Source organism: Molossus molossus, unplaced genomic scaffold (assembly GCF_014108415.1).
Source record: "Molossus molossus isolate mMolMol1 unplaced genomic scaffold, mMolMol1.p scaffold_m16_p_12, whole genome shotgun sequence".
Lineage (NCBI taxonomy): Eukaryota > Metazoa > Chordata > Mammalia > Chiroptera > Molossidae > Molossus > Molossus molossus.
The window spans coordinates 53,416,013-53,428,555 of NW_023425347.1; the positions used below are offsets into that span (position 1 = coordinate 53,416,013).

Consider the following 12,543-nt stretch of genomic DNA (forward strand, 5'->3'; position numbering starts at 1 on the left):
CTTTCAATTTTATTCTGTGCTTACTTTAAAATTGAGTTGTTGTTTTTAAAATCAAGTTGTCAGAACTTATTTTTATGTATTTTGGAATCAACCTCTTTGAAAGATCCATTTATTACAACTATCTTTTCTAAGTCTATGGATTGCCAATATATTTGTCTTTTCTTCTTCTTTTTAATCCTCACCCAAGGGTCTATGGATTGCCAATATATTCGTCTTTTCTTCTTCTTTTTAATCCTTACCCAAGGACAAAGAGAGAGAGAGGGAGGGAGGAAGCGAGGGGGAGAGAGAGAGAGAGAGAGAGAGAGAGAGAGAGAGAAAGAAAGAGAGAGAAAGATTGAGAGAAATATTGATTGTTTGCCTTCCACAAGTGCCCAGACTGGGGATTGAAACTGCAACCCAGGATATGCCCTGACCAGGAATCGAACCAGCAACCTTTTGGCCGCACCAATATATTTGTCTTTTGATAAAGTTTTTAAGCTTTTTCTTTTGTAGTTAATGTTTTTCATGCCCTCTCTAAGAAATTGTTGCCTGATCCAAGGTTGCAAATATCTTTGTTTTGTTCCTGACCTTAGAGCGCAAGATTCAATATTTCATTGTTAAATATGATAATATAGTTTTTTGTAGATGCCTTTTATTGATTTGAGGAAATTTCTTTCTCTTTCTAGTTTGTTAGACATTTTTTAAGCGATAAATGAATGTCAAATTTTGTGCAAAACTTTTCTACATTCATTAAAGTGATCATATACATTTTCTACTTTAATTTGTCAATGAGGCCAATTACATTACTTGATTTTCAAATCTTGAAACAAATTTAATCCCTGTGGTTAAACATCAGTTGGTTATGTGGTATTATCCTTTTTATATATTGGTGAGTTCAATTTTCTAATATTCAGTTAAGAATTTTCCAACTGAGTTTATGCAGCATATTTTTCTGTATTTTCTTCCCCACTGTAAAGCCCTTGATGGGTTTTTGTATCAGTGTTATGCTAGACATAAAATAAGTTCTGGAAGTCTTCTCTCAATTTTTATTTTCCAAAAAGATGTGTATTATTTCTTTTTTAATTGTTTGATAAAATTTACTAGTGAACCCATCTGGAACTGAATTTTCTTTATAAGAAATTTTCAAATTGCAAGTTTAATTTTTTTGACTATAGGGCTATTCAGATATTCTCTTTCTACTTGTGTCAGTTTTGAAAATTTGTGAGGAATTTACCCCTTTTATTTCTGTGGTTGAAGTTATTTGCATAAAGCTCTTCATATTATCCTCTCCATAAATTCTACTTTTAATATCTATAGGCTTTATAATGATATCACCTATTGTATTCTTGATATTATTTGTGAATTTTCTCTTCATATTTCATAGTCTAGTAGGAACTTTCTCAATGGTATTCATCCTTCAAAAAACATCATCTAGCTTTTCTTTCTTTGCCTGGTTTTAAAAAACTTGAATTATTTCCATTTTTACTTTTATGTTTTTGTTCTACATTATGTTTAATTTCCTCTTTTCTTCATTTTTTTTTATCCTCACCCGAGGACATTTTTCCATTTTTTTGTTCAGGTAGAGTGGGAGGGAGAGAGAGGAACAGAGAGAGAGAGAGAAACATCGATGTGAAAGGAACACATTGAGTGGCTGCCACCCGCACGACCGACCAGGGCCGGGGACACACTGCAACCGGGGTACGCTCCCTTAGCGGGAACCGAACCCGAGTGTCTCAGGACCGCAGGTCGACGCTCTAACCGCTGAGCCAAACCGGCCAGGGCTCTTCATGTTTTTTAAGATAGAAGTTTGATAATTGATTTCACATCTTTATTCTTGTCTAAGATAGGCATTTAGTACTATAAATTTACTTGTAAGTACTATATTAGCTACATCCCACTTATTTTGATATTTTGTAATTATTCAGTGAATAATAATTTTTAATTTCCTATGTGGCTTTATTTTGAGCCACAGGTGAGTTCAGTGTGTGTTTTTTGATTGTTAAGTTTTTAGCAATTTTTAATCTATTTTTCTCATTGAATTCTAACAACACTATGTGGTGGCCAGAGAACATATTCCATATGATTTCTCTTCATTGAAATTTATTGAGACTTGTTTTGTGGCCCAGCATATTGTGAATATTTACACTCAAGAAGACTGTATATTCTGTTGTTATTTTATGTGGTATTATTTAAATGTTAATTTTGTCAAATTGTTGAAAGTGTTTTCAAATTTTTATCTATATTGACTTTTTGTTGACCCTTGCTATCAATTAATGAGAGAGTAATGTTAAAATCTCGAGTTATGATTATGGATTTGTTTATATTTATTTTAGGTTTATTAATTTTGGTCTATATATTTGAGAGCTTTGTTATCAGGTACATTCAAACTTAAAATTGTCTGTCTTATGGATGGTTCCCTTTTTATTTTTTATTTTTATTTTTTTAATATGTTTTTATTGATTTGTCAAAGAGAGAGAAACATTGATGTGAGAGAGAAACATCAATTGGCTGCCTCCTGCATGCCCTGTATTAGAAACTGAGCCCACAACCTGGGCATGTGCCCCCAACCAGGAATTGAACTGGGACATCTGAGTCCTTGGGATGACATTCAATCCACTGAGTCACACTGGCTAGGCTGGTACCCTTTTCAAAAATCATTATTTACACTTTCATCATTAGGAAATGTCTGTTTTATTCTGGTAATACTCTTTGTCTTGAAGTCTAATTTGTACAACATCAATATAGCCAAACTAACTTTCTTGTCCTTATTTTTTGCATGGTAGATATTTTTCCTTCCTTTTACTTATAACATTTTAATTTTTATATTTAACATGTGTCTGTTGTAAACAATATATAGTTTTGTCTTTATTTTGTTTTATTTTTTCCCCCCATTTTTTCCCCCCAGCCTTCACTACATTATTGTCTGTGTCCATGGATTATACATATATTCATATATATTCTTTGGTTGATGGTCTTTTTTAAAAAAATGTTTTTATTGATTTTTTATTTTGTAATTTTTTTGCATTTTAATTTTTATTTATTTTTCTCCAATTTTTATTAATTTATTTTTGTTACAGATGTTTCTCCTTTTCCCCCCTAGACACCCTCCTCCCCATCCTACCCCCCACTTCCCTAGCATTGTTGTTCTATGTCCACTGGTTAAGCATACATGCATATAAGTTATTTGGTTCATCTCATCCAACGCCCCCATCCCCCTACTTTGAGGTTTGTCAGTCTGAACCATACTCCTTTCTATGTTTCTGGGTCTATTTCATTCATCAACCCACCTTGTTCATTTTATTCCACAAATAAGTGAGATCATGTGGTATTTGTATTTCTCTGAACGGCTTATTTCGCTTAGCATACTAGTGTCGAGGTCCCTTATGTTGTCTCAAAGGATAAGGGATCTTTCTTTCATACAGTTGCATAGTATTCCATTCTATATATGTACCACAGCTTTTTTATCCACTCATCTATTGATGGACACTTGGGCTGTTACCAGATCTTAGCGATTGTAAATAGTGCTGCTATGAACATAGGGGTACATATATTCTTTCCAATTGGTGTTTCAGGCTTCTTAGTATATATTCCTAGAAATGGGATCACTGGGTCAAATGGTAATTCGATTTTTAATTTTTTGAGGAAACACCATATTGTTCTCCATAGTGGCTGCACCAGTTTGCATTCCCACCAGCAGTGTACTCGAGTCTTCTGTTCTCCACACCCTCACTAGCACTTGTTTTTTGATGATTTGTTGATGGCAGCTATTCTGGCAGGTGTGAGGTTTTAATTTGCATCTCTCTGATGATTAGTGACATTCAGCATTTCTTCATATGTCTCTTGGCCATATGTATGTTCTGTTTGGAGAGTATCTATTTAGCTCCTCTGCCCTTTTTTAAATTGGGTTCTTTGTCTTCCTTTTGTATAAGCACTCTAAATATTTTGGAAATTAAACCCTTATCTGATGTATCATTGGCGATTATGCTTTCCTACACAGTGGGTTGCCTTTCCATTTTGATAGTTTTTTGTTTTTGTTCTGTTTTTTGTTTTGTTTTGCTGTGCAGAAGCTTTTTAGTTCAATGTAGTTTCCATGTGTTCATTTTTTCCTTTGTTTCTTTTGTCTTAGGTGATGTATCAGTGAAAATTCTGCTGCGTATGATGTCTGAAATTTTCTTGCCTACATTTTCTTCTAGGATTTTTATGGATTCCTGAGTCACATTTAAGTCTTTTATCCATTTTGAGTTTATTCTTGTATATGGTATAAGTTGATGGTCTAGTTTCATTTTTCTGCATGTAGCTGTTCAATTTTCCCAACACCATTTATTAAAGAGGCTGTCTTTACTCCATTGTATGCTCTTGCCACTTTTGTTGAATATTAATTGAGCATAATGCTTTGGGTCAATTTCTGGGTTTTCTGTTCTATTCCATTGATCTATGTGCCTGTTCTTGTGCTGGTACCAGGCTGTTTTGATTACAGTAGCTTTGTAGTATAACCTGCTATCCAGTATTGTGATTCCACCTACTTTGTCCTCCTTTTTCAAGACTGCTGTGGCCATTCGGGGTTTTTTTTGGTTTCATATGAACTTTTGAAGTATTTGTTCTAGTTCTGTGAAATATGTCATTGGTATTTTGGTGGGGATTGCATTCAATCTGTAGATTGCTTTCGGTAATATGGACATTTTAATTATGTTAATGCTTCCAATCCATGAACAAGGTATGTGCTTCCACTTTTTTATATCTTCCTCTATTTCTTTTTTCAATGTCCTGTAGTTTTCTGCAAATGGGCCCTTTACTTCCTGGCTAAGTTTATTCCTGGGTATGTTCATTTTTTTTGTCGCGATGGTAAATGGTTTTTTTTTTTAGTTTCTCTTTCTGCGAGTTCATCATTGGTGTATAAGAATGCCATCAATTTCTTGACGTTAATTTTGTATCCTGCTACTTTGCCAAATGCATTTATTAAGTCTAGTAGATTTCTGATGGAGTCTTTAGGGTTTTCTATGTATAATATGATGTAATCTGCAAATATTGACAGTTTCACTTCCTTCTTTCCAATTTGGATCTCTTTTCTTTTTTCTTCATGTCTGATTGGTGTGGCTAAGACTTTCAGCATTTTGTTAAATAAGAGTGGCGAAGGTGGGCATCCCGTCTTGTTCCTGTTCTTAAGGGAATTGCTTTTAGTTTTTGCCGACTGAGTATGATGTTGGCTATAGGTTTTCCATATATGGCATTTATTATGTCGAGATATGATCCCTCTATTCCCACATTGCTGAGCGTTTTTATCAGAAATTGGTGCTGGATTTTGTTGAATGCCTTTTCAGCGTCTATTGATATGATCATATGATTTTTATCTTTCATTTTGTTTATGTGTGTATCACATTTATTGATTTGCGAATATTGTACCAGCCTTGCATCCCTGGAATGAATCCCACTTGGTCATGGTAAATAATTTTTTTGATGTATTGCTGGATTCGATTTGCTAGTATTTTGTTCAGGATTTTGGCATCTATGTTCATCAGGGATATTGGCCTATGGTTTTTTGTTTTGTTTTGTTTTGTTTGTGTGTTTCTTTTTTTGTAGTGCCTTTACCTGGTTTTGGGATTAGAATTATGATGGCCTCATAAAATGAGTTTGAGAGTCTTTCTTTTTCTTGAATTTTTTGGAATAATTTGAGGAGAATGGGTGTTACTTCTTCTCTGAATGTTTGGTAAAACTCCCCATGAAGCCATCTGGGCCCAGGCTTTGGTTTGCTGGGAGAGTCTTGATTACATCTTCATTTTCCTTAGTTGTTAATGGTCTGTTCAAGTTTTCTATCTCTTCCCAGTTCAGTTTTGGGAGACTATGTGTTTCTAGAAATTTGTCCACTTTGCTTAGGTTGTCCAATTTGTTGCTGTATAATTGTTCATAGTATTTGTTAATGATGCTTTGTATTTCTGTGGTATCAGTTGTTACTTCTCTTCTTTCATTTCTGATTTTGTGTATTTGGGTTCTCTCTCTTTGTTTCTTGGTGAGTCTAGCTAAGGGTCCATCAATCTTGTTTATCTTTTTGAAAAACCAGCTCTTTGTTTTATTGATCCTTTAAGTTGTTTTTTGGTCTCTATGTCGTTTATTTCTGCTCTGATCTTTACTATTTCCTTTCTTCTACTTGCTCTGAGTTTTTTTTTTTTTTTTTATGGCTTTATAGTTCTTTAAGTTGTGAGGTTAGATAGTCTATTAGAAATTTTTCTTGCTTCTTGAGGTAGGCCTATAGTGCTATGAACTTCCCTCTCAGAACTGCTTTCACTGCATCATATAAATTTTGTGTTGTTGTGTGTTCATTGTCATTGGTTTCCAAAAAGTGTTTAATTTCTTTCTTGATCTCTTCAGTAACCCATTCATTGTTTAATAACATGCTATTTAGCCTCCATGTGTTCAAATGTCTTTGCATGTTCTTGTTGCAGTTGATTTCTAATTTAATGTCATTGTGATCTGAGAAGATACTTGATATGATTTTAATCTCTTGAACTTGTAGACTTAGTTTGTGTCCTAACATGTGGTCTATCTTTAAGAATGTCCCCTGTACACTTGAGAAGAATGTGAATTCTGTAGTTTTGGGGTGTAATTCTCTGTAGATATCTATTCCTTTCATTTGATCTAGTGCTTCATTTAGAGTCTGTGTTTCCTTGTTAATTTTTTGTCTAGAGGATCTATCCAGTGATGTCAACAGGGTGTTGAAGTCCCCGCTATGATTATATTGCTGTTGATTTCTCCTTTGAAGTCCTCCAGTAGATTTTTAATATATTTTGGTGCTCCTATATTGGGTGCATATATGTTTATCAAGTTTATATCTTCCTGTTGGATAGATCCTTTCAATATTATGTAGTGGCCTTCTTTGTCTCTAATTATGGCCTTCATTTTGAAATCTATTTCATCAGATATGAGTATTGTTACCTCAGCTTTATTTTCTTTCCATTTGCTTGCAAGATTTTTTTCTGTTTCTTCACTTTCAGTCTTTGTGAGTCTTTTGTTGGGAGGTGGGTCTCTTGTAAACAACATATAGATGAGTCATGCTTTCTTATCCAATCAGCTACTCTGTGTCTTTTGATGGGGGCATTCAGTTCATTTACATTTAAGGTTATTATTGATATGTACTTATTCATTGCCATTTTGGTTTATTGTGGTTATATTTTTCTTCCTATTTCTACTAATTATGACAGTCCTTTTAACATTTCTTGCAGTACTGGTTTGGTGCTAATCTATTCCCTTAGACTTTTTTTGTCTGGGAATCTCTCTATTTCACCTACTATTTTGAATGATAGCCTTGCTGGATAGAGTAGTCTTGGATTCAGATCCTTGCTTTTTATTACCTTGATTACTTCATGTCATTCCCTGCTGGCCTGTAGTGTTTCTGTTGAGAAGTCAGCTGATAGCCTAATGGGGATTCCTTTGTAGGTAATCTGTTGTTTGTCTCTTGTTATAGGTAACCTGTTGCTTCCCTCTTGTTGCCTTTAGGATTCTCTCTTTGTCTTTAATTTTTGGCATTTTAATTACTATATGTCTTGATGTGGGCCTGTTTGGGTTCTTCTTACTTGAGGCTCTCTGTGCTTCTTGAACTTGAATGCCTTCTTACTTCACCAAGTTAGGGAGTTTTTTTTTATCACTATTTCTTCAAATATATTCTCTAACCCTTGCTCATTTTCTTCTTCTTCTGGAACTCCTGTGATGTGAATATTGTTACATTTATAGTTGTCTCACAGTTCTCTTAAGCTGTCTTCCTATTTTTTAATTGTTTTTTCCTTTTGGTTTTCTGATTGGTTGATTTTTTTCTACCTTGTCTTCTAATTCACTGATCCAGTCCTCAGCTTCCTCTACTCTGCTGATTAGCCCTTCCAATGTGTTCTTTATTTCTGCCATATCATTCTTCATTTCCACTTGTTTGGTTTTCAGTGTTTCTATATCTTTACTCATGGTGTTGATGTCCTTACTCATGCTGTTGAGCTTCCTCAAGATCATGCCTTTGAACTCTACCTCTGATAACTTGCTTAACTGCATTTCATTTATCTCCTCTTCGGCAGAGTTCTCTTGTTCTTTCATTTGGGATTTGTTGCTTTGTTTTACATTTGGCTATCTCAGTGGGTTTTGGAGCCTGCCAAATTTTTCCTGTGGGTGTTGGTGTTCTGCTGTTTGTGGCTCCCTCTACTGGGTTTGGATAAATCTGGGAGGACTCACCTTCAGCACCACTGTCAAGTCTTGCTTTCCTGGGTAGATTTGGAAGCCTAGGAAAGGTTCAGTTATCCTCTGTTTTTTTTTTTGCCTGGAGTCTGTTTGTCTCCATTACTTAATGAGTTTTGGGTTGTAGCCCTTAGCTGAATAAAAAACTTCCCCTGGTCTTCAGCATAAGAGGATTTCCAGAGGGTGGGGCAGATGCTAGTTGTTAATGAGCCACAGTTTGCATTTCTCTGGCCAATTGGGGTGGGTTAAGTCTCCAAGGGAGGGGCTGTGCGTCTCTCCAGAGCTCTAGTGGGGTGGGTTAAGTCTCCAAGGGAGGGGCTGTGCTTCTCTCCAGAGCTCTAGGAAGGAACAAGATGGCCACTGTCCTGTGTGGCTATGACTTAGCAAAAACTCTGAGCACCCTCCAAATCTCGGTTGTTCCCACAGAGTTCCAGTGCACTCCGCCCTCTGCTGGAGTCCAAGGTGAGTGGCTGAATCTAATTTAGTGCTTTGTCCTGGCCCTCTGCACTGTGGAGCCGGCTTGGGATTTTAACCCCTAAAGAGCTGCTCACAGCTAAAACAGCTTCTGTCCATGGGCTCCCAGCCCACATTCTCGTGCCTCCACAGACCCACTTTCTCGTGCCTCCACAGACCCACCAGGCTTGATTCAGTGTCCTTTTTTCCTGTCCCTGGTTATCTGGTCTTCTCTGGCTGCTTTTCTGTGTTTTTCCAATGATTTGTCTTTATTTTAGTTGTAATTCCAGTTTGGTCCTGGGAGATGGTCTGTGTAGCTTCCATTCACTCTGCCGCCATTTTGGAAAATCCTGTTTTTTATTTTTTTTTAGAGAGAGAGGAAAGGAGAGAGAGATAGAAACATCAATGTGAGAGAGAAACATTGATAGGCTGCCTCCTGCATACCCCCTATTGGGGATCGAGCCCACAACTCTCACATATGCCCTGACCAGGAATCGAACTGGGACCATTCAGTCCATGGGATGATGCTCAATCCACTAAGTCACACCAGCTGGGCTAGTCTTTATTTTTTACTCAGTGTAACAATCTCTACTTTAACTCAAGTTGTTGGAGCTTAATTTTATCTCTGCCTCTTTGAACTTTATTTCTGTCTCCTCAACTCAGCTAGACTGTTCTGTTTTGGTACACTCACTTCCCAGCACTGTGGTGAAGTAATTGTCCCAGGCTGAAAGTGTGGTTGATCATGGTGTTCACAGTTGTGCAATGCCTATTGCCTGGAGAGTGACCTCATATATTTTTTTAAAGTTTATTTATTTATTTTTTAGAGAGAAAGGAAGGGAGAGATAGAAAAATTGATGTGAGAGAGAAACATCAATCGGCTGCTTCATGCACACCCTCTACTGGGGATCGAGCCCGCAACCCGGGCATGTAGCCTGACCGGGAATCGAACCAGGACTTCTCAGTCCATAAGATGACACTCAATCCACTGAGCCATACTGACCAGGCTACCTCATATTTCAAATACAGTTTTACATTTCTTTATGGTAGGAGGGAAAGTCTAATAGTTAACCCATAATAACTGGAAGCCAGTCATAGCAATGTGGAGCCCATCATTGACCATTTAACAAAATGAAATAGTACTTCTACTTTTGGTTATAATTTAAATAATTAAGAGACCACAGGACAAGGAGATGAATTGTAGCAGAGTATGTAGTTTTGCTTATTTGATGACATATAGATATAGATAAGAGTTCAGAGAAGTTCAGGTGACTGGAATAAGTGGGATAGAGAATCAAACAGGAGGAAACTGTGAGAGAAAAAAATTGCATAAATCTACCATTGAGTCTTTGGCTGAAACATAAACTGTGCATGTTGGGGTAAAATTCTGGAAAGTAAACAAAGAACAACTACTGGGAGTTATAAGATAAACAAGTGTCTGAGTTTACTCAGGACTGGGGGACATTTGAGTTCAGACTGGACAGAAGTAAAAACCTTATAGCACACCTGGGGTGTTCAGTAGATATCCAGAAGGGCTATACCTTAACAGTATGGTTGTACTAACCCTAGAGTAAAGGTTAGTCAAGGGCCACTTTCCCCCAGTGAACAACCATTTAGAAAAAGCTTTAAAAAAATCAAGCTAATCTGAAAGTAAGTTAACTGCTTTTCAAAACAAACTTTAAAAGTGTATAAAGGAAGAAAACATAATCCAGGAAAAGAGTACTAATCACATGAGGAAACAGAAACATATGAGCCACTCTATGAGAAAACTCTTTGGTCAACAGAAACAGATGGGGGAAAAGCAGACAAGGACTTTTAAAAGGCTATTATGCCCAGAATAGTCAATACAATATTAAAGGAGAAAAACAATGTCAGAGGACTGGCACTACTGGACTTCAAGACTTATTATAAGCTATAGTAGTTCAGGTAGTGTGGTTTTTGTTGAAAGAACAGAAACACAGATCAATGGAACAGAACAGAGAGCCCAGAAACACATCCACATGAATATAGTCAACTGATCTTTGACAAAAGAGGAAAGGCCCGGGCCATGTGGCTCAATGGATTGAGCATCATCTCATGGACTAAGAGGTCCCGGTTCAATTCCTAGTCAGGGCACATGACCATGTTGCGAGCTTGGTCCCCAAAAGGGGGCATGCAGGAGGCAGCCATTTGATGTTTTGCTCTCACATCAGTGTTTCTATCTCTCTCACCCTTCCTCTCTCTCTAAAAAATAAGTTAAAAAATATTTTTAAAAAGAGGAAAGGCAATACAATAAACAAAATAGTCTTTTCAACAAATAGTATTGCAACAATTGGACATTTACATGCAAAATAAAGAATCTAGACACAGATCTTACACCTATCACAAAAATCAACTCAAAATGTATCATAAATTACAATGTAAAATGCAAAACTATGAAACTTCTAGAGGACAACACAGGAGAAAATGAGTATGGCCTTGAGTATGGTGATGACTTTATTTTTTATTTAACATCAAAGGCATGATCCATTGAAAGAAATAATTGATGAGCTTACTTCATTAAATTAAAAAACTTCTCTGTGAAAAGACATTTTCAAGAGAATGAAAAGTCAAGTCACAGAGTAGAGAATATTTGCAAAAGACATAGTATCCAAAATCTTTTAAAACTCAACAATAAGGAAACAAACAACATTATTAAAACATGGGCAAAAGACCGTAATAGACACCTCACCAAAGAAATATACAGATGGCAAATAAGCATATAAAAAGATACTCAACATTGTGCGTTATTAGGGAATTGCAAATTAAAATGAGATACCATGCCCTGGCCGGTTTGACATTGGTCCGCGGACCAGAGAGTCCCAGGTTCGGTTCCCACTAAGGGCACATACCTCGGTTGCGGTTTGTCCCCAGCCTCGGTTGGAATCGTGTGGGTGGCAGCCACTCGATGTGTCTCTCTCACATCAGTGTTTCTCTCTCTCTCTTCCTCTCGTTCTCCCTCCCGCTCTATCTAAAGATAAATGCAAATAAATAAATAAATAAATAAATAAATAAAATGAAATACCACTACACACCTATTAGTAGGGCCAAAATTCAAAACACTGACACCACCGATGCTGCCAAAGATGTGGGGCAACAATAACTCATTGAATGCTGGTGAGAATGCACAAGGGTTCAGCCACTTTAGAAGACAGTTTGGCAGTTTCTTACAAAACTAAATGTACTGATACCATATGACCCATAATAGCACACCTTGCAATTTACCCAAAGGACTTGAGTACTTATATTTACATAAAAACCTGCACACATGGTTTTAACAGCTTTATTGATAAGTGCCAAAACTTTGAAGCAACCATGCTGTCTTTCAGTAGGTAAATGAATAAATTGTGGTATATCCAGACATTGGAATATTATTCAGCACTGAAAAGAAATGAGTTATCAAGTCATGAACAGACATGGAGAAAACTTATATGAATATTACTAAGTGACAGAAGCTAATCTGAAAAGACTGCATACTGTATTATTCCAACTGTATGCTATTCTGGAAAAGGCAAAAGTATGAAGACAGAAAAAGATCAGTGATTGCTAGTATTTAGAGGGTTGGGAAGAATGAATAGGCAGATCACATAAGATTTTAGAGAAGTGAAACTATTCTGTATGAGGCTGTAATAGTAGATACATATTATTGTGCCATTGTTCAAATCCATAGAATGTACACCACCAAGAGTGAACCCAAATGTGAACTGTAGACTTTTGGTGATAATGATTGTCAGGGTAGGTTCATTGATTGTAACAAAGGTACCACTGGTTCAGGATGTTGATGCTATGGAAGGCTGTGCATATATCTGTGTTTGAGTATATGGGAACTCTACACTTTGAGTTCAATTTTGCTGTGAACTTAAAACTGCTCTAAAAAATAGCCTGTTA

At 36.4% G+C, this 12,543-nt stretch overlaps 1 protein-coding gene across 1 annotated transcript in view; it reads left to right on the forward strand.

Annotated features, from left to right (window-relative positions):
• Positions 1 to 12,543, forward strand: part of DNAI4 (dynein axonemal intermediate chain 4) — a 98,295-nt gene that overhangs the window by 57,802 nt on the left and 27,950 nt on the right. The gene's annotated exons all lie outside the window — the stretch shown is intronic.